Below are 23,533 nucleotides of genomic sequence, written 5' to 3'. Positions count from 1 at the left end.
TGCAATGATGGCGTTATCCGGAGATGTGTTCTGGAAGAAGAGAAATTGAGTATTCTTGAAGCTTGCCATTCCTCACCCTATGGTGGTCACCATGGTGGGGCGAGAACTGCTACAAAGGTCCTAAGCTGTGGATTCTATTGGCCCACCTTGTACAAAGATGCTAGCGAGCTTGTTAGGCATTGTGATGGGTGCCAAAGACCTGGTGGAATTTCTAAAAAGAATGAAATGCCCCTCACCACTATTCTTGAGATTGATATTTTCGATGTGTGGGGTATCGACTTTATGGGGCCATTTGTGAGTTCATATGGGAACACTTATATTCTGGTTGCTGTTGATTATGTTTCCAAATGGGTTGAAGCTGTGGCTTTGCCCAACAATGAGGCACGAAGTGTGGTGGATTTCTTAAAGAAAAATATCTTCACAAGGTTCGGCGCCCCAATGGCTATCATTAGTGATGTGGGTTCTCATTTTTGCAACAAAGCCTTCGACACTTTATTTTCTAAGTATGGTGTCAATCATAAGGTGTCAACCTCATATCACCCACATGCTAGTGGACAAGTTGAGGTCTCCAACAGAGAGATCAATAGCATATTATCCAAGACTGTCAATGCAAACCATACTGAATGGTCAAGGAAACTTGACGATGCTTTATGGGCCTATCGTACAACTTACAAGGCTCCAATTGGTATGTCTTCGTACCGGTTGGTATTTGGGAAAGCATGCCATCTTCCGGTTGAATTAGAGCACAAGTCCATGTGGGCACTGAAGAAGTTGAACATTGAATGGGATGTAGCTGCCAATCTCCAAGTAGAGCAACTAAATGAACTTGATGAGTTCCGGTTCCATGCTTATTCCACTTGGTTCTTCTATTCAACTCTCGGTTACGGATGTTTCCGGGAAAGCTCAAGTCGAAGTGGAGTAGTCCTTTTGAAGTGGTGCATGTAACTCCATTTGGTGCTCTCGATTTGGAAAACAAAAATGGTGAAATCTTTAGAGTCAATGGGCACCGAGTGAAGCATTACCTTGGCAAGATTGATGATAGCCATATAGTGGCCTTGATCCATTTCAAATGATGATGGTAACATGCGTCGTGCCACGATATTAAATCAGGAGCTTCTTGGGAGGCAACCCATGTGTTTTTCTTTCTTTTGATTTTCTTCTTAGATTAGGCATTGTTTTGGATTAACTGGTTGTGAAGTGTATGTAGGAACTGGTTGTGCAGTTCAGGATTTTGACAGGAAAAATTTGGCTAAGTGTTGGAATTTCGCGGACCGCGCCCAAAATTTTGCGGTTCGCGTGAGCATTTCGCGGCAGCACATTTTTGTCTGCGGACGTGTACTTGAAAAGAGCAAAATGCCAACTCTCTGAAGTTGGACTGTCAAAAATCCTTCAGAGATCGCGGCCGTGTTCCAATTTTTGCGGACCACGTTGAATTTTGCGGCAGCAGCCAATATTTCGCGGATCGCGCCCATGTGCTTGAAGCTAGTCTACATAAGGTAACATAGCGCGGACTGCGATAGAATTTTGCGTCCGCGCTCAGGTAAGGCGGTGGGTTCCACAATTGATTAGTATAAATAAGGGTTCCTTAGATAGTTTACACTTTTCGAACCCTAACATTTTACCGCACAAAAAGCACTGTTCATCTCATCCTACGCTCAATTTTCATTTCATTCACATTAAGAGTTCATCTCCTACTACAATTTTACAACTGGTATGTTCAATTCCATGATGTGCTTTTATCTTTTTCTTGTCTTTTCTCTTTGTTTTAATTTTTCTTTGTTAGTTAGGGTTAGATGCATGCCATGATCTCAAATTAATGCTTAATTGATACTTAAATACATTGGTTTGATCGTTTCAAACAAAGGTTTTTGAATTGAAATTGAAGCTCCGATCTGAAATTTGGAAAAATATCAAAAAACAAAGAGAGAAAACAGCGTAAAAGAGGGATTTCTGTAGCTGTGGAATTGCAGTTTATTTGCTCTCATCTTCTGGGTTCTAAGAGGTGAAAATTCTCGCGGTTTACTGTTGGCTGAGCTCTGCCGCATTCTTTTCCCCCACTGTTCTGTTGAAGTCAGTCATCTTTTTTTCTTGGGCAATCAAGATCTGTCCCCCTCCCTTTTTTTTTTATATTTCCCTTTTCTTCTTCTCCTTGTTTCTCTCCCCTATACCTCGTCTCTTCCACCCTTGTCCCCCTATTTTCTGGCACACTGATCTAGCCTAGCGGCGGTGGTGGCTGAGATAATTTTCCGGCGAGCCTCGAGCAAAGCGGGCAAAGCGGGCGGGAACTTCCAAAACATAGCTGTTGTGGACAACACCTTTCTCGGCACTCGTGGTGACTTCAGGTTCTATTATTCTTGCTTTGAATTCTCTATTCTGCTCGCGGGAGTTGGTACCTCCCATTTTCTAGTTTCCCTTTGTTGTGTGAGTTAAATTGCTGGCATCTTACCTCGTACTAGTTTATTTACCGTATTAGTGTGCCTGTTGTTGCAACTTGTATTCTTCTAGTTTGGTCTGTTGCCTTTTGTGATAGTGATTCCCCTTACTCTGCCGTAGGTATAGTGGCTGTGGTCTGGGATGGTCGAGTGAGGTCATGTCCTCGGGGGGAACGGGGGTGGGGCGGAAGGTAGGGCAGGGTTTAGGGGGTGGGGCGGGAGGCAAGGGAGGTAAAGGGAACAAGGGTGTCTGTAGGTTGAGAATTGGATCATGGAACGTAGGTACATTGACGGGTAAATCTATAGAGTTGGTGAAGATCCTTCAGAAGAGGAGGGTCAATATAGCGTGTGTCCAGGAGACAAGGTGGATAGGGTCGAGGGCGAGGGACGTGGACGAGTATAAACTTTGGTACTCAGGAGTCCAGAAAGGTAAGAATGGAGTGGGCATCTTGGTGGATAGGGAACTTAAAGAGTCTGTAGTTGAGGTTAGACGAGTGAATGATAGATTGATGATTATTAAGTTGGTGGTTGGAGAGTGCACCCTAAACATTGTTAGTGCCTATGCGCCGCATGTGGGCCTAGATGAGGAGGTTAAACGGCGCTTCTGGGAAGAGTTAGATGAGATAGTGCGACAGGTCCCGCCTGCTGAGAAGCTATTCATAGGAGGGGATTTCAATGGGCATATTGGGTCGACCGCAGGTGGTTATGGCAAGGTGCATGGAGGCTTCGATTTTGGGGAGAGGAACGGAGGAGGTACATCGTTGTTGGACTATGCTAAGGCTTTTGGGTTGGTGATTGCGAAATCTAGATTTCAGAAGAGGGAGAGGCATTTGGTTACTTTTCAAAATGCGGTGGCGAAGACCTAAATTAACTATCTCCTCCTCAGGAGGTGTGACAGAGGGTTGTGCAAGGATTGCAAGGTGATTCCGGGTGAGATACTCGCGACGCAGCATAGGCTCTTGGTGATGGACGTTGGTATTATGTTAAAGAGGAGGAAAAGGTCTACTCGAGGAAGACCAAGAATCAGGTGGGGAGCCTTAACTACGGATAAAGCCCAAGAGTTGGAGGGGCGGTTGTCGGCTATGGGAGCTTGGAGGAGTAGTGGTGACGCGAGCACTATGTGGTCAGCGACAACAGACTATATTAGGGAGGTTGCGAGAGAGGTGTTAGGGGTCTCGACGGGCGTATCTGGTGGGCACAAAGGAGACTGGTGGTGGAATGAAGTGGTCCAAGGTAAAGTGGAAGCAAAGAATGCGGCGTACCTGAAGTTAGTGGGGAGCATAGGTGAGGAGGAGAGGTGAGTATGCATGGAGAGGTATAAGGCAGCTAAGAAGGAGGCTAAGTTGGCGGTCATAGAGGCTAAGACTGCGGCTTATGGTCGTATGTACGAGGAACTGGGGAAAAAAAGTAGGGAAAAGAGTTATTCCGGCTGGCCAAGTTGAGAGAGAGGAAGGCTCAGGATTTGGACCAAGTGAGATGCATCAAGGACGAAGATGGTAGAGTATTGATGGAAGATGACCAGATTAAGAGGAGATGGAAGACTTACTTTCATAAACTTCTGAATAAAGAAGGGGATCAGGATATTATGCTAGGCGAATTGGAGCATTCCGAGAGTCACCGTGACTTTGGGTACTGCAGGCGTATCAAGGTTGAGGAGGTCGTGGGAGCTATACGTAAGATGAGTAGGGGCAGAGCGACCGGGCCAGATGAGATTCCGGTGGAATTTTGGAAGTGTGTGGGGAGAGCAAGTTTGGAGTGGTTGACTAGGTTGTTTAATATCAATTTTGAGGGGAAGAGGATGCCGGATGAGTGGAGGTGGAGTACGGCGGTTCCATTGTATAAGAACAAAGGTGATATCCAGAGTTGTAACAATTATAGGGGTATCAAATTACTGAGTCATACCATGAAAGTGTGGGAGAGGGTGGTTGAAGCGAGGGTGAGGATGACAGTGTCTGTATCCGATAACCAGTTCGGGTTCATGCCGGGTCATTCGACTACAGAAGCTATACACCTTGTTAGAAGGTTGGTGGAACTATACAGAGAGAGGAAGAAGGATCTGCACATGGTGTTTATTGACCTAGAGAAAGTGTATGACAAGGTTCCTAGAGAAATTCTCTGGAGATGCCTGGAGGCAAAAGGTGTGTCGGTTCCCTACATTATGGCGATAAAGGACATGTATGATGGGGCTAAGACTCGGGTTAGGACAGTAGGAGGCGACTCTGAGCATTTTCCGGTTGTAATGGGGTTACACCAAGGTTCTGCGCTCAGTCCGTTCTTATTCTCCCTGGTGATGGACGCGTTAACACACCATATTCAAGGGGATGTGCCATGGTGCATGCTATTCGCCGATGACATAGTTCTGATTGATGAGTCGCGAGCCGGTGTTAACGAGAGGTTGGAGGTTTGGAGACAGGCTCTTGAGTCTAAGGGTTTCAAGCTGAGCAGGATGAAGACAGATTACCTGGAGTGTAAGTTCAGCGCTGAGCCAGGGGAAGAGGGCATGGATGTGAGGCTTGATTTGCAGGTCATCCCGAGTAGAGACAGCTTCAAGTACCTTGGTTCGGTTATCCAGGGGGGAAGGGAGATCGACGAGGATGTCACACACCGTATTGGGGTAGGATGGATGAAGTGGAGGTTAGCATCTGGAGTCCTGCGTGACAAGAGAGTGCCACCGATACTCAAAGGTAAGTTTTATAAAGCGGTGGTTAGACCGGCCATGATGTATGGGGCCGAGTGTTGGCCCGTCAAGAACTCACATATCAAGAAGATGAAAGTGGTAGAAATGAGGATGTTGCGGTGGATGTGCAGGCACATTAGGACAGATAAGATTTAGAATGATGATATCAGGGAGAAGGTGCATGTGGCTCCCATTGATGACAAGATGCAGGAAGCGAGGCTTAGATGGTTCGGACATGTTCAGAGGAGAAGCCCAGATGCTCCGGTACGGAGGTGTGAGCAACTGGTTGTGGATGGCACGAGAAGAGGTAGAGGGTGACCTAAAAAGTATTGGGGAGAGGTGATCAGGCAGGATATGGCGAGGCTCCAGATTTTCGAGGACATGACACTTGATAGGAAGATGTGGAGGTCGAGTATTAGGGTTGTAGGTTAGGAGGTAGTTGAGTCGTGCCTTACTTCGTACCATTGTGGGACTAGCCATGCAGGGTTTTTGTCTAAGATAGCTATTGGCAATGTTGTGGCTTACTATTTCGCTTTTCAGTGCATGTCCTATTTACTAGCTATTGCTTTTTTATTTGCATCTTTCTTCTAGATTTCATGGTGTTCCTATTTTTCTTATGATTGTTGTGGTGATACTAATATTTACTAATATTGTCTCCCTTTGCTTTGCATCTTTCTTCTGGATTTTACGGTGTTCCTATTTATCCTATGATTGTTGTTGTGATACTAATATTGTTTCCTTTTTGTCATTTTGTCATTTTGTCTTTTTATTTTTTTGAGCCGAGGGTCTTTTGAAAACAGCCTCTCTACTCCTTCGGGGTAGGGGTAAGGTCTGCGTACACACTACCCTCCCCAGACCCCATTAGTGAGATTTTACTGGGTTGTTGTTGTTGATACTTAAATATTTGTGGGTAGTGTTTATATGCCTAATGGGGGCTGGGGTTAGTAACTTTGCATGGTTAATTGAACTAATTTTTGCACACTTAGTGAAAACCCTAGTTATCAGTGTTCTTAGTACCAATATTAATGGAATTTCGCGGCCGCGGTCCATTTTAGGTGGTCCGCGATAGGGTAGGCGGCCGCATTCATTTTTTCGCGGTCCGCGCTACCCCAACTTTTAGTTACTGAGTGATTGCTAAGAGTTCGCGGCCGCGGTCACTTTTACGCCGTCCACGACTGGTCCTTCACAGCTGCGTTTAAGTTTTTGCAGTCCGCGCTTGTGAACTTCAAAGAGTCTATTAATTGCTTTCGTGGCCACGTTCATTTTTTCGCGGTCCGCGATTGGTCATTCATGGCCGCGTCTAATTTTCCGCGGTCCGTGTGTGTCCAAGATCAGAGAGTCAGTAGTCTGAAACTGACCTCTTTGCGGCCGTGTTCACTTTTTTGCTGTCCGCGATGGGCATTCCGCGATCACCTCCACCTTTTCGCGGTCCGTGATGCCCTATTTTGAGAAGCACTGTTGTTCATTTCATCTGTACTGCTTTAAGGCATGCTTGAACCCCAATTCTAATTATATTTCACTAATTGTGTGTTGCAGAATATTGTATGATCTCGTGGAGGAGCAGACAAATCAAAAGGGGGGGGCAGAATCCTCCCGAGGCCGGGGCAAAGGAAAGCAGGCTTTTCCCTTAGCAGCTTAAAGAATCATAAGCGAAAAGAAAACCCTCACTAGACCTCCTGCCGATTCATCAGACACAAGTGAATATCTCCCATCCTGGGAGATTTCTGAGGGGGAATCTACATAACCTCAACAAGAGGCCCAATCACAACCCTTTTGCCTAATCGATGAAGCTACCTCCTCTTCTGGTTCGTCTGATGGCTCAGAGGGAGGTAGTGAGGCATCAGAGCCATCTTCCCCACCTGCTGCAACTCCAACCTCAACAGTTGGTCCTATCAATGTAGATGAGGATGATGAGGTCCAGGATAATGGGAGAGGGGGGGATACCAATATGGGTGGTCTTGCTAGATCAAGGAAGCCCGAGATGTGGGCGGATAGATTCGTGAGCGAGAAAGCATACCTCAAATTTCGGGAATGGTGGCCCCAAAGGTCGCTCACCCTTGAGCGACAATTTATAGACAAAGATCTCCTTCCCCACAATCCAAATGTCAAGAGATAGTTTGAGGAGAGAAAAGGGTGGAAGTACTTCACCAGCAAGGTTCCGGATGCAAATGAGTACCTTGTCAAGGAGTTCTACGCAAATGTTGCCCACATAAAAAAGGGCACCACTGTGACAAAGGTATGGAAGTTGAAGATACGGTTTGATGGCGCCACCTTGAACACATATGCCAGTTTTGAGGATGGGGAAGCTGTACAATATTTGGAGAAGATGACCCTAGATGAAGCAGCCCGGCCTTGGCTAGCAGAAGTAATAGCCATCCCAGGGACAACACCGGCCTGGCTCGCAGCTGGAGTCCCAATCGCCAGAAACACCCTCAGCTTTGAAGCCAAAGGGTGTTGCACATTTGTATGTAGCCGGCTTGATCCTAGCCATCATGATAGTGACATCCCACTCTCCCGTATGATCCTAATAGCTTTCATCATGGCGAGGCATCGAATAAATGTGGGGAACCTCATGTCCCACCACATCTCCAAAGGAACCGGAAACGAAGAAAGGTCCTACCCCTACCCCAACTTCATCACTATGTATCTCGAGGACCAAGGGGTAGAAGGGAGGCTCTATGACACGAAGGTGAAGCCGAAGAACCCTAAAGCAAAGGGTAAAGCCACTACCTCCACTGGCCAGTCTGAAGAGCCAAGGGTAGTGGCCACCGGGTCAGAGCCTTCCGCAGTAGAGGGACCTTCAGCTGCCATGCCTCCTCATTCATCCGGGCCATCCATCACTATGCCACTATCTGTGCCCTCATTTTCTACTTACCCCCAAACTGCACTGCGGGTTTCTCAGACCTTATCCAGCACCAACAACTGGATGCAGGCAACTACATCAAAGCTGGCTGTTTTATCCAGTGCATTAGTAGCACAGTCAGCCCCAGCATAGCTTCAGGTACCTCCATCAGTGGAGGATTCATTGAAGGAGCTTATGGACAACCAGAAGAAGCTCATGGACAACCAAAAGAAGATCCTGGAGACTTTGGATACTCATGGCAAGGTGATTAAGGATTTGGGCAAGCAGGTAAAGAAGAAGAGAAAGACTCAGGCCTCAAAGGAGTTAGTGGAGAAGCTGAAGAAGGAGGTAGATAAGTTCACTTCTGCTGGAGATATCCCACTTGACTTGCTTATAGAGGAGACTACCCCAGCAGCACAGGTAGCAGAGCATGAGGCAGACAGAGTTATAGCTAGAGGATTTGTGGTCCCCCAGTCAGAGGATTTGGAGATCCAGTTAGAGGACCCGGAGGGAGCTGATGATCATATGCAATCCAAGGACCCCACTCATGTGCCTGACCCCATGCAGACAAAGACCACACAGGGAGTTTTCTTTACTCTCTTACCCTTCCCTGATCTTATTTTGATATTAGCATTGAGGACAATGCTATCTTTTATTTGGGGGGGGGGGGGTCATTTTGATTTGATTATGATTTGATGACATTGGTATGTAATAATTATGACACTATTTTTCTTTACCTTTATTTATCGTTAGTTTCACTTTCGTTATTTTTCACTTTGGGTATGTATATAACTTTACCATTCGATGTATATATTCATTTCCATTTTGTATATATTCGTTTCACTCCGTTTTTGCACATATTCATTTTACTTTCCGTAGTTTACTTCATAACTTCTTTCGTATTTTTTCTTAATAACTTAGATTCTTATTTCCTTTACTAGCTTATTTTTGAGTTTTTAGCTTCTTTTTACATTCCGCGTGATCAATAAGCCTTTGGTTTTCTAAATGCCACGGTTATTTCCAAAGGTGGATGTTGTGTGAAGCGGGTGGCTCTTCCCAATGATGGATGGCGTGACAACCTTCTTAAGGGATCGAGTCCGTTTTCTTTTTGTTTTGGTGTATATAGTAGTAGTAATGAATAAAAGTGTTTCCAGCAGGCTTCACTTGGTACTAGCACATTTACCTTCGACCTCATGGTTAGAGACAAGTTGATTGGCAAAGATAAGCTCTAGTTGTGACCTTTAGACTCTTGCGTTGGCTAAAACAATCATCGAGTGGTTTCCCTGAGCCATTTGTGATTTTCAATCTTAGTTAGGGTTATTGTGGGCCCTCGACTCTATTCTCTTTAACAATCCAGCGGATTGAGAGGTGAGGTATTGAATTGCAAGTCCAAGTCCCGTGCCAATAAGTCTAGAACTTGCCCTAAATGTTTGTCTAGGCGAAATTCTAAGTGTAGCTCGACTTGAGAAATGAATGTATGCTCTCCTTGGTCCAAATTGAAAATTGAAAGCTTTCGTAGCCTACCAATATGATATCCCTAGTCAACTCCTTTGAGCCTAAGCCTTTTTCATTCAATAGCCATATTACAAGCCTTTATCCGTTCTATAATGACCCTCTCTTGGCGCCCAATCTTTCCTTAGCATTCATGATGAACAATTGGAAAAAGCATAAGTTTGGGGGAGAGATGAGTAAATTGAAAGTTATAAAAGGTTCAAAGAAGAAAAAGAATTGTTGAAAAGGAAAGGCAAAAGAAAAGGAAGAAAAGCCAAAAAGAAATACGTCAAAAAGAAAGAGAAGGTTGAAGGGATTCAAACATAATGATGAAAGGCAAGGAATGATGAGAAAAGGAGAAAAATGATTGTCATGAGTAAGAAAGAGTGACGGTTTGTCTCTCTAGTTCCCCTAAGGAAGAAGAAAAATGACTCAAAGAGTCAAGAAAGTATGAGCCGAAATGAGAAAATGGAGTGCTTAAGGAAAGATGAAACCATCATAGTTCGTTATGTCCTACCTTGATCTAAAAGCCTTCATTACATCCCTGCTAAAGCCCTATATGATTTGAAATTGAGTGAGCTTACATTAGTGGTGATTTACATAAGGGGCAAGCTTATGGTACTTAGAGCCGGACTTGTGGCATTCTTTTGAGAGTGATGAGCACTCTTCTTCACAATCCTTGTTTTGAGGGTTACATTCTAAAAGGCGAGATTTGCTCATGGAGAGTAGAGGAGGAGGAGTTTGGGATCCATAATGACCTACGTGAGAGAGCGAGCTTCCTTGATGAATTGAGTCAACTCTTGATGCTCTAGTGTCACATTAGAACTATGGAACTCAAAAGGGCATAACACGACATTGTTGATAATTCATTTGTGTTGAGGGTAATTGTTAGTCCCAATTGATGCTTGATGAAGTCACCTTAGGCCAGCTAAAATATCCTTTTCTTTTTCTTGTGGAGGTGGGAATTACCTTATTTGCTTGAGGACAACCAAAAGCTTAAGTTTGGGGGAGTTGATAAGTAGGAATTTTAGCCTATTAATTTCTCTCTTTTACTTGTGTTTTGGGCCAAAAATGCGTGAAGGTATTCCCGAAAACTAACTTAATATGCTTGCTTGCAGGGATTGTTCAAATGAGCCAAAGGAGCCATAATCAACTCATAAATGAGTTAAAACTTGAACAAAAACGAAGACTGGGCCAAGAGATATGGAATACGGACCGCGACAAAATTATGCGGCCACGAAAGTATCAACGCGGACGCGGCCATTATTTTGCAGTCCGCAATATGAAGAATCAGAGAGATTGTTTTTGGGCACAAACATGAATGCAGACCGCGACAAGAAGATGCAGCCGCGAAAGTACCAGCATTGCCGCGATAGGAATTCCTCGGACCGCGGTTACTAAGGTTCAGAGAGTGCATAATTCAAGAAAAAATGAGAAGGGCGGCCTGCGTCAAAGTTACACGACCGTAGAAGTCTCTCACATGGACGCGGTGGAAATTACGCGGTCCGCGAAACAAGGTTCAACCCAGGTCCAGATGTGAAAAGACGCGGACCGCAATCAATTTTACGCGGCCGCGAAAGCAAGTGTGTGGCTGCGGTTAGAATTACGCGGCCGCGAAACTTCCGCAGGAGACTTTTTGTCCGAAAATTTCAGCTTAGTATAAATAGATCTTTTTGTCAATTTTAGGTTATGTTTTGTTTTTGCAGTGTACGTGAGACAGCTAGGTTTTCCCTTTTGGGCAATTTTGTACAAGATTTACCTTATAACATTAGATTTTTATTTTTTTAATTTAGTATTATGGATTATATCTTCTCTTTATCTTTAGTTTCTGCTATTATTATGAGTAGCTAGATCCATAGCTAGGGTTGTGACCCAACCCTAGTGTGGGTATTTAATGGGTATTGAATTTTAGGGCTTGAATATTTATGGGTTAGTGATATTTAACATAGTTCTTGTTAGAATTATAGAATTAGTGGTTGCAAACACTGATTCATGCCTTTATGATTTGGTCTCTTCTTGAGAAAGAGGGAATAAGTCTGGGAAAACTAGGCTAACAAGGAATTAGTGTGAACTCAAGAAATTGATAGCCCCAATTAAAGGGTTAAACCTAGAGATAGTAATACCCGACTTGAACTAATATCACATGACTTGCATGAATATCCAGTTGGACTTGAGAAAACCAAATTGGGTAAACTCACTCAAACTATCGAGAGATATAGAGTGAGTACTTGGGTGTGATGGCTATATTACGATCCCAAATTAATCAAGCTTTCCCTAGATTCTTACTACCCGTTAGATGTCCACCTAGGCGAAAGTCACTACCCTAGTCCTTTTAAACACTTGAAGACAAACATCAAAAATGTTATACTTAGCTTTAATCTTAGCATAAAATAGAAATAGAAATAGAAGTAGAATCAACACCTTCATGTTTGGAAGTGCAATTAGGAACAACACACGCATCTAGACTTAGATATAAACCTAATTCCAAATCAATTAACTCCCTGTGGAAATCGAACCCGACCTGCATCAACCATCCTCGCTACTCAATAGTGGTGTAGGTTTGGCATCGATCATGGGGGAAATCCTCTTAGGATTTGGTACTATTGTGATATGTGAGCGTCGTGTACGTGAGGTGTCGAGTATGTACACGGGCTATTTATTGTAAAACCCGATTTATTTTACTGAATAGCAACATGTTTTTCCTTAAATTTGAGTTATACCGTTTAAATGAGTATTAGTATGTTTTCATTCTTAATTGAATTATTCTAATATGTGTAGTTATCCTGTTTAGTCTAATATCGAATGTCTAAGTGCTTTAACTGCTCATTTGAACTTTGTGAAGCATGCCTAGTTTATTTCCTGTTTTTCCTTGTTCTTTATCAGAATAACTGTAGAAATCTTGTTGTTAATTGTTGTATTTATCAGTTTGAGCTATGTGTTTACTTTTGAGACTATGAGGCGGTTCCTCGGGAGTTCTCCCTGCACATTTACTTTTGAGACTACGAGGCTGTTCCTCAGGAGTTCTCCCTGCATATTTACTTTTGAGACTACGAGGCGGTTTCTCGGGAGTTCTTCCTGCATATTTACTTTTGAGACTATGAGGCGGTACCTCGGGAGTTCTCCCTGTATATTTACTTTTGAGACTATGAGGTGGTACCTCGGGAGTGCTCTCTGTATATTCATTTTGGGACTACGAGACGGTATCTCGGGAGATCCCCTGCGGTTTACCCCTGTATGTTGTACTGCTGCCTTGCTGTGAATCCTTTTATTAAATTCTAGTCTCTTATTACACTGTATATTCTCCTGCCTTATTTATTATTTACCAGTGGGCATGACCTGACCTCGTCACTACTCGACCGAGGTTAGGCTTGGCACTTACTGGGTACCGTTGTGGTGTACTCATGCTACTCTTTTGCACATGTTTTGTGTGCAGATCCAGGTACTTCTTATTAGCCCCGCTATTAGATGAGAGTGTTTGCTGTTGTACGGAGACTTCAAGGTACATCTACCGCGTCCGCAGACCTCGGAGTCCCCCTCTATTCTCTCCTATGTCATTTACCTTCCGTACTCCTTTTTCTTAGACTCTGGTGTATAGAGATACTAGTTTCCTTCTGTAGCTTTGTGACTTATGATGTTCCGGGTTTTGGGAAGACTGTGTATTTATAGAGTATTGATTATTGTACAAGCCGAGCGACATTGTTACTAATTATTTAGTTATCCATTGCTGTTAGTTGCCAAGTTTTACTTTTGTTTTGTTATTTTCCATAATTTATTAGGCTTACCTAGTCGTAGAGTCTAGGCGCCGTCACGACATTATACGAAGGGAGTTTGGGTCGAGACCATCTATTTCCCTCACACAAATTTCATTCCCCCCCTCCCCCGTTGCTAGAGGCTCTACTGCCCCTCCCGCCCCACCTCCTAAAAATTTCAGGTTTCGATTTGAACTTACATTGTTTGTATAATTTTAATATTTTGTTATTTCATTATGAATTAGTTAATTATTGTTTAAATTTGTATTTTATTGAAATCTAGGGTTTAGGTCATGTTAAAAATTGAATTGATTACCTAGGGTGTAAATTCAATGTTTAAGTTTGTATTGACCTAAGTAGTTTTGTTAGGAATTTAATGTTTAACTTTGAATTGAATTGTGTTTTTAGGATTTGTTCTTGTGAATTGAACTTTTAGGGTATGAATTAAATTTTTAGGGGTAAGTGTTGAACTTTTCGGATAGAGCTTATGTTATGTGAGGTTAATTGAATTGTTTAGGGTATGTGTTGAACATTTACGATATGAATTGAACTTTTAGAGATAATTGTTGAACATTTTGGGTGAAATTATTAAAAAATAATTATCTTAATTAACTAAAAATGATTTAATTAATTTATAATTGTAAAATAAATTAAGTAGTTGTAATACTTATGGAAATATCTCAATTATTTTTATTTGTATAGATGGAACATCGTCCCTGGATGTACAATAGGAATTATCCTAATCATCGGGGATTGCAGGAGAATTTTGTATTAGGGGTTGATGACATGCAATGTCACTTTCATCATACTAAATTGAATCAGTAATTAGGTGCCCATGTGTCAAGTGCGTTTGTGTGAAGTTTAAAAAAATGGAGGAAGTTAAGCGTCATCTTTATAGGAAGGGGTTTATAGAGAATTACTTTGTGTGAACTAATCATGGAGAGATTGATGGTCGACGTGGAATATTTTATAACATGGTTGTTGGTGAAAGTAGTAGGTCGATGGAGAATAAAAATCATGATTTTAGAACTCAGGATATGGTTGTGGATGCTTTTGGGATGCACTCTGGGGGTGAGCCCAATGAAAATGTTGAAAAAACTCCTAATGATGATGCAAAACGTTTTTATGAACAGTTAGAGGAAGCTAGTCGTCCAATACGTGAAGGAAGTCTGCACTTTGAGCTGTCTGTTGTAGTTAGATTACTAAGTATCAAATCTGATTGGAATATTTCTCAAGCAGCCATGGACTCTTTTATTGACCTTATGAGTGAACTAGTTGACCCAAATATCAAGTTACCTGGTGATCTCTATAAGGCAAAGAGATTGGTTTCTAAGTTAGGACTTTTGTCGATAAGAATTGATTGTTGTGAAGATGGTTGCATGTTATATTATAAGGATGATGCAAATTTAGAAAGTTGTAAATTCTGCGAAAAAGCTCGTTTCAAGAGGCTTTCCAGCGGGAATATGGTCGTTGTGAAGGCGATGCATTATTTATCTCTTATACCTAGGCTAAAGAGGTTATATGCGTCGATGAGTTCTGCTCCTCATATGAGATGGCACTTTGAAATAGAAGACCACCTGGTGTTATGTGTCATCCATCAGATGGAGAAGCTTGGAAGCACTTTGAAATATGGACATATCCAGATTATGCTAGTGAACCAAGGAACATTCGGTTACGTTTGTGTGCGGATGGCTTCACGCCTTTTTCTATATCTATGACACCATATTCATGATGGACTGTCTTTCTTACACCTTATAATCTACCACCTGAGTTGTGTATCACTAGTCCATATATATTTTTAAATTATATTATCCTCGATCCACGTAATCCAAAAAGTTTGATTGATGTATATTTGCAACCTTTGATTGATGAGTTAAAATAGTTATGGTATGATGATGTTGAAACCTATGACATACCAACCAAGCAGAATTTCAAATTGCGTGCTAATTTAATGTGGACTATTAATAATTTTCCTGCGTATGGAATGTTGTCTGGGTGGATGACCACTGGGAAGCTAGCTTGTCCTTACTGCATGAAAAATGGTAAAGCTTTCACTTTGAAACATGGCCGAAAGCAATCATAGTTTGATTGTCACCGTCAGTTCTTGCCTGATGATCATGAGTTTAGAAGGATGAAAAATACATTCAAAAAGAATAAAGTGGAATATGATTCTCCATCTCCGATACTTTCAGGTGAGGAAATTTGGGAGAGTGTTTAGAACTTGAGTAAAGTTACTGAGGCTCCACCTTCTAGATTCCCCAGATATGGTGTTACTCATAGTTGGACGAAACAGAGTATATTTTGGGAGTTGCCTTATTGGAAGGATAATAGTAACAACCCGGTCGATCGTTTTGAATAATACAACCCCGTTTCCCCATTTACTGGTCAAATTATGCCTTACGGTTAGTATTCGACTTGGCGGGGTAATTGGTTCGGGTTCGGTGAGGTTTTGAAATGATTTGGAATATTTAGTTCCAAGATTTAGAACATAAGTCGAAAAAGTTGACCGGATATTGACTTATGTGTAACGACCCCGGACAATTTTTGCTAAGGAAATTAAGGTTATCTGGTGCCGAGATAGATTAATTAGTACAAAGGTTGTAGAAATTCTCACGGCGAGCAAGCTCGTCGCGGCTCGGACTTTTTTTGGGCTGAACAATGCACTGGGGAGTAACAGACAGGCGACCCTCAGTTTTGGGCACCAAATTTTTGCGGCGATATGCGGACAACATATCAATTCTGCGATCGCATATGCGACCGCAGAGTGTGTTTCGGGGCTTCATTTTTCTTGTTTTATAAACTCGACCCCATTCTTATAAAACACTATTGGGGGTCATTTTGAAGGGTTTCATCTGATATTTTAGAGAGAGGTGAGAGCATCATAGAGAGAAAAAGTGAAGACCTAGTCATTTGTCCATCAATTCTTGTTCAAGGTTTGAAGGTTTCACAAGGATCTTGCTAGAGCTTCAAAGAGGTAAGAATTTCTAACTCTAGTCTTTAAATTTGAGTTTGGGTAAAGATGGGTGATTAGGAGTATGATTCTTGGGTGTGGGAGTATTATTTATATATACACATACCAATAAGGTTTGTGGAAAGATTGTTGAGTTCAAATGGGTAAAGATTGGGTTGAAAATGGTAGAAATCTTCAAAAACTTTAATTGAAGCTTTGAGGGTCGAGTTGATGTCCGAATTTGGTGAAATTTATATGGTTGGACTCGTGGTTGGATGGGTGTTCATATTTTGTAACTTTTATCGGGTTCCGAGATGTGGGGCCCACAAGCAATTTTTGAGTTAAATTTCGGATTTTTTTGGAAAATTAGTATTTCTTTATGAAATTAATTACAATAATTGGTATTGACTGAATCAAATTAATTGTGGCTAGATACGAGGTTTTTGGAGACCAATTCTCGTGGCAAGGGCATAGCGAAATAAAGAATTATACGGTTTGAGGTAAGTAACAGTTCTAAATTTGGTCGTGAGGGTATGAAACCCCAAATTATGTGTTTTGTGATTGGTCTTGAGGTGACACACATGTTAGGTGACGGGCGTGTGGGCATGCACCGTAGGAATTGTGACTTGGTAAATTCCATGGAACTGTGTAGTTGAATAATCTGTTGATATCCGTACATTTTCTACTTGTTAGAGAAAATTGAGCTCAGACTCGTATTAAAAATCATGCTTAGGCATATGCTGTTATTACTGGTACCCACTGGGGTCATTTTTGTGGTTGAATTATATGTTCAAATTGTAATTTCACACTCAGTCATGTTCATTCATTTCATATCATATCTCAGTCTCTGTTTCTATTTATTGATACATCCTATTATCATTTTTGGGCTGATTTTCATGACATCTTGCGCTCGAGAGACTGGAGAGGTTGATGACTGAGTGAGGCCGAGGGCTTAATTGTGAGGATATTAATAGGATCGAGCTGTGTGCCGCAGCATATTTCATTGTTATATGCCATGATTGGCTTGATATAGCGCTTGGGCTGAAGGAGCCCCTCCGGAGTCTGTACACACCCCCAGTGAGCGCAGGTACCTACTGAGTGCGAGTGCCGAGTGTGAGTGCCGTGCTGAGTGACTGTGAGGTTGGAGTGACTGTGAGGAACGAGTGACTATGAGGAAAGAGTGTCTGTAAGGTTGGAGTGAATGGGAGGACTGAGTGACTATTACTCTAAGAGGATGCATAGATTTCATTATTGCTGCACTTCAGCTGTCATATATCACTATTTTGGAAATTTCAGAAAAAATATTATTTTCTGTTTCAGTCAAATTTGATATGAAAATACTATGGAGTTTTAAATGTTGAACTTGAAAGCATGCCAACCCTTTTATGTTGGAAAGTACTGTATTTGGACTTAGCTGAGAAGCTCGTCACTACATTCAGTTCCTTATTTATTATTGTTTTGTCATGACCCAATTTTTCCTCCGTATGACGTCGTGACGACACCTAGTCTCTACGAATAGGTAAGCCTAACATTTGCGGAATAATGAAATAAAAATATAAATTTAACAACTAACTGTAGCAATAACAACATAACTGGGTACCATGCCACTTGACATGTACAATAACCAACTCCTCAATATACTACACAGCATTCCCAAAACCCGGAATATCGTGAATCACAAACTACAGAAGGAAAATCTAGTGTCTCTATACATCAGGGTCTACCAAAAGAAAATACATAAAATAATGGACATGGGGAAGAGTAGAAGGGGACTCTGAGGTCCGCGGACGCAGTAGATATACCTTGAAGTCTCCAAAGCTGTCTCGGCTCACTGATAGTGCCACTGATAAGGAGCACTTGGATCTGCACACGAAAAATATGTGCAGAGAGTAGCATGAGTATACCACAATCGGTACCCAATAAGTGCCAAGCCTAACCTCGGTCGAGTAGTGACGAGGTCAGGTCGGGCCCTACTAGTATATGTATATAATAACACAAGATAGAATGAAATACCGCAGTAAAATAAAGACTGAAATTTAATAAGAATGAAATCATAGAAGACAATAGCTCACTACACAGAGTTAACAACAGGGTTTTCCCGAGATACCGTCTCGTAGTCCCAAATGTAAATGTGCAGTACAGGGGGATCTCCCAGAATACCGTTCTGTAGTCCCAAAGTAAATATGCAGTACATGAGGATCTCCCGGAATACCGTTCTGTAGTCCCAAAGTAAATATGCAGCTCAACCAATGGAAATAACAGTTACAGCAAGAGAACCTACAATTTAGACTAAGTTCAAGTCAAGGAAAAACAAGAAATTTCACTAAACATGTTGCACAGAGTTCAGATAGGTAGTTAAGACACGCAGGCATGCTATTCTAAACTAAACAGGATAGTTACATATGCTAGTGTAGCTCAAATAAGGAGAAATATGTTATTACTTAGTGGAGAACGGAGTTTTACAACAAATAGTCCGTGTACGTACTTGTCACCTCACGTACACGGCGCTCATATATCACAACAGTACCAAATCATAAGGGGATTGCCCCCACACAAGGTTACGCAAGCCACTTACCTCGAACCAAGCTCAATCAATCGGTAACAATGCCTTTTTCATGAATATCCGACTCTGAATGGCCCAAATCTAGCCAAAAATAATTACATATCATAAATACAACTATAATAGACTAATCTAATTAATGAAATATTGAAATCAAGATTTTTCATAAAAATTCCGAAATTCGTCCTAAAAAGTCGACCCGGGCTTACGTCTCGGAATCGGGTAAAAGTCACAAAATACGAACACCCATTCATTCATGAGTCTGACCATATAAAAATTACTCCAATCCGACCACAAATCCCCTTTCAAAACTCGAAATCTTTGTTGAAGAAGTTCTTCCAATTTTTTTCCAATTTAAACTCCAAAATCCGAAATTAAATGATGAAATCAACCATAGATTAGTGGAATTTAACCATAAAGGAGTTAAAAATCATTACACAATCGATATCTCTGAAAATCCCTCAAAATCGCGTCCAAAATCCGAGCTCCCAACTCAAGTTTTTGATAAAATGGCAAAACCCCCATTTTTGGAAACTTTAATACTGCCCAGACATTTCCCTAATCGTGATCACAGAAATAGTCTCACGATCGTGAAGAACAATTTTGCTGCCCCAGAAATTAACTCTATGCGAACGCGTAAAACACCACGCAAACGCGATGCTCTAGCTCTCAGACTCACGCGATCGCAAACGTCCTCACGCGTTCGCGATGAGCAAAGTGCGTGGCCCAACTTTGGTCCACTTAACCCTACGTGAATGCGACTTTGTCTCTGTGTTATCGAAGCACCACCCGACTTCACTACGCGTTCGCTTGCCCCTATACATGAACACGAAGAACAATTCCATCCTCTCGCCCAGCAAGCTTATGCGATCATGTTCTCAAATTCGAGAACGTGAAGAACAACTTTGTCTGGCCTCTCAGATTGTATTACGCGATCGCGAGATCTCCCTCGCGAACGCTATGAAGAAAAAGTCTACAACAAAACACCAGAAAATCTGCTATCTTCCTTAAGTCCAAAATGGCTTGTTGAGCATCCAAAACACACCCGAGGCCGCCGGGACCTCAACCAAACATACAAACCAATCCTAAAATACCATACGAACTTAGTCGAGCCCTCAAACCACATCAAACAATGCTAAAATCACGAATCGCCCTCCAATTCAAACTTAAAGAACTTGAAATTTCAAATTTCCACAATCGATGCATAAACCTATCAAACCACGTACGATTGACCCCAAATTTTCACATAAGTCATATTCAACATTACAGACTAACCCCAATTTCCGGAATTAGAATCCGACCCCGATATCAAAAATTCCACTACCGGTCCAAATCTCCAAAAAATTGACTTTCGCCATTTCAAGCCTAAATGAGCTACAGACCTCCAAAACACATTTCGAACATACTCTTAAGTCCAAAATCACCCAACAGATCTAACATAACTAACGAAACTCCATTCTGGAGTCGTCTTCACACAGTTCCAACTACGGTCAAAATCCTAAGACTTACGCTTCCATTTTAAGGACTAAGTATCCCAAAACACTCCAAAACCAAAAACAAAACCTCCCGACAAGTCTCATAAGCATAAAAAGATATGGGGGAAACAATAAATAGGGAATCAAGGCTATTATTCTCAAAACAACCGGCCAGGTCATTACATGTTACTTGCTGAGTTGGTTATATTCATACTACACCCTGCACTTTGTGTGTGGATCTAGGTGATCCCGGACACTGGGGGTGTTGATTCTTTCACACAGTTGATTTTTTTTCCGGACATTCAGAGGTAGCTGCCATTTTTTACAGACCTTGTCTCTCCTTCCCTATCCTTTTGTTGATTGTATTTGGTCTCAGATTATTATAGACCGTGTTTTCCAGACTTGTAATGTATAAATGCTCATGTACTCAGTGACACTAATTTTGAGAGTGTTCGTATCGATATTTGTGAGATTTTGTATCGTATTTAAATATTATGTTTTAAAACTTAAAGGAAATCGTGGGTTGTTGATGTTGTCGGCTTGCCTAGTATCGAGATAGGCGCCATCACGACAGGTTAGGATTTTCGGTCGTGACAATAATCTTCTCTGACACAACTTTGATGTCATGCATATTGAGATGAATTATTTTGACAATTTGTTCAACACAGTGATGGATGTTAAAGGTAAGAAAAAAGATAACCCGAAGGCTAGAATGGACTTACAAGAATATTGCAGGCGACCCGATTATACTTGCAGACAACGAACAATGGTAAGGTATTAAACCCCAAAGCAAGTTACACATTCACTTTGGAGGAAAGACGACAAATTTGTGATTGGATTACGAAATTAAAGATGCCTGAGGGTTATACGTCGAATCTAGGAAAAAAGGTAGATATGGAGGTAGGGAAGTTGAGCCATTTGAAAAGTCATGACTGTCGTGTTTTCATGGAGACCTTAGTGCCTATTGCATTTTGTGGTTTGCCTGAAAGAATCTGGAAACCCATCACAGAGATTAGTTTATTTTTCAAAGACTTGTGTTTTACCACCTTAAGGGAAGAAAACATACTTCGGATGGATTAGAACATTCGTATAACTTCTAGCAAGATGGAATAAATATTTCCATGTGGTTTATTTGATGTGATGGAACACCTTCCAATCCACCTTGTACACGAGGCACGACTTGGAGGGCATGTTCAATGCAGATGGATGTATCTCTTTGTGAGTTAATATTATAAGTTTGATGTAATATTCTAATTTATTTGAATGTTCTTGGCTAACATGACATTATGTAGGATAATTGGCAAATGCAAAAAAAAAATTTAAGCAGAGGAATAGGATTGAAGGATCTATATGCGAAGCCTATCTTGCAAAGGAAATTGCACATTTTTGTTCTTATTATTTTGAGAGCAACGTGACATGTTCTAGGAATAGGCCCAATAGGCACACTGTCGAATGTGTGAATGATCCATTATATCCACCAATGTCCATATTCAATCAACCAGACCGAAGCTCTAAGGATGTTAGAAAGAAAAGTTTGAGTGATATGGAGTACAAGTCAGCTACAATTCATGTGTTGCTAAATTGTTCCGAAGTTGTACCATTTCTTAAGTAAGTATTGATTTATTTTTTTATCAAAATGTAAAATTTACTGTGATTACATATTGATGCAACTACTAAAAATATTTGATGTGTCACAGTCACTTCGTAGGTCAATTTGGCCATGATGTTGTATATACTAGTTTTGATACGTGGTTCAAATAGTTTGTAAGTTTATCCTGATAATGTTCTTCTAAAGTTCCCGCTATATATATATATATTCGGTATATATTCGGTTATGCTAACTTATGATTTTTTTAACACTATGTAGGTAAATAATCCAAATAATGGTATAAATCAATTTTTGAAAGATATATCTTGGGGACCTGTGCTTCAGGTCACAACAATATCTAAGGACGTGGTGAATGGTTATAAGTTTCATACAGAGGATTACTCTAAAAATAAAAATAGCAACAACAGTGGGTTGTGGGTTCAAGGTGGTGATGACAACCAAGTTAGAGATATTAATTATTATGGTGTGGTCAAAGAAATATTACAACTAGAATATACAAGTTGGCCATATAAGAAATTGATACTCTTTAGATTCAAGTGGCTTGACCCAAATTCAACAAAAGGTACAAGAGTACACCACCAATATAACATAATTGAGGTTAATCATACGAGGGAGTATGATCGCTATGATCCTTTCATAATTGCACATAACGTGAGGCAAGTGTTTTATGCTCCTTATCTATTGCGGCGGAATAAGTCTGATTGGTGGGTTGTAATCAAAATTAAGCCTGTAGGTAGGGTGGAAGTCGAAAATATGTTAGATGTTGCATATCAAAACGATATCTCAAGTGTTCACCAAATAGTGGACGATCAGTTAGAAAATGATTTGGAACATCCTGAACGTATATTGGAAGAAATTGATATAAATGAAGTAACAATTATAGAAAATGAGGAGGAAGAATAATCTGATGGAATTCAAGGGTAGAGGTCTGATAAGAGGCCTCGTTAGTTCGGTGGTTTCGGTGGTGCCTTGTCTAGAGGCAGGGGTTCTTATGGCATGGGTCAGGTACCTAGAGGTGGAGGTCAGACCGTTAGAGGTGGAGGACATGCATGTAGAAGGCGTCCTAGAGGTGGAGACCTAGTCGTTGTTATATTTGTTTTATCATATGGTGGAGGTCGTTACATCAGATGGTGTCATTATGGGTATGACCTCGATTTAAAATAAAGGAATAATTTCCTTAAATTGATTCGGTTCTGATTATCAAGACGAGTCCTCCTATTGTGCTCCACGTATGAGAGAGCTTCGTAATTCTATAACCTACTTATGTGTTTACACATGTTGGGAGATTCTATGAAGATAATTATGCCTATCATTACATGTTAGTCACTAATAAGAGCTGCGAGGCTAAATGTGGCTTTCTGTTACTCATTTCGGTAAGTTTTGATGTAATTTACGGATAATTAATTATAAATTATGAATTATATGCCCTATCGGTGTAGGGTTAATTATGCGTTGTGATTTGGTGTAACCGAATTTGTTTTTTAAAAGAAGAAAATGGAAATTTTTGATTGGCACGATGTGCATATTACTTGTGATTCGGAACTGAGGACAAGATCCTCAGGTTTTAATATAAATTGATATGTTCAAATCGAGCTACGAGTTGTGGTGGATGTTATATAAGGACTAGATCCTTGTGAGCAAAATTCTTGTGTTTAAGTTCTCCCTTGTTAAATTAAAGTCGTACTATAGCAATAATAGAGAGTCATGCCTGTTAGGTCTAATTGAAAATTCTTATATGAAATTCCCTA

The sequence above is a fragment of the Nicotiana tabacum genome, chromosome 14, assembly GCF_000715075.1.
Source record: "Nicotiana tabacum cultivar K326 chromosome 14, ASM71507v2, whole genome shotgun sequence".
Classification (NCBI taxonomy): domain Eukaryota; kingdom Viridiplantae; phylum Streptophyta; class Magnoliopsida; order Solanales; family Solanaceae; genus Nicotiana; species Nicotiana tabacum.
The sequence above is the reverse complement of the archived record's forward strand: the minus strand, read 5'-3'. Positions refer to the sequence as shown.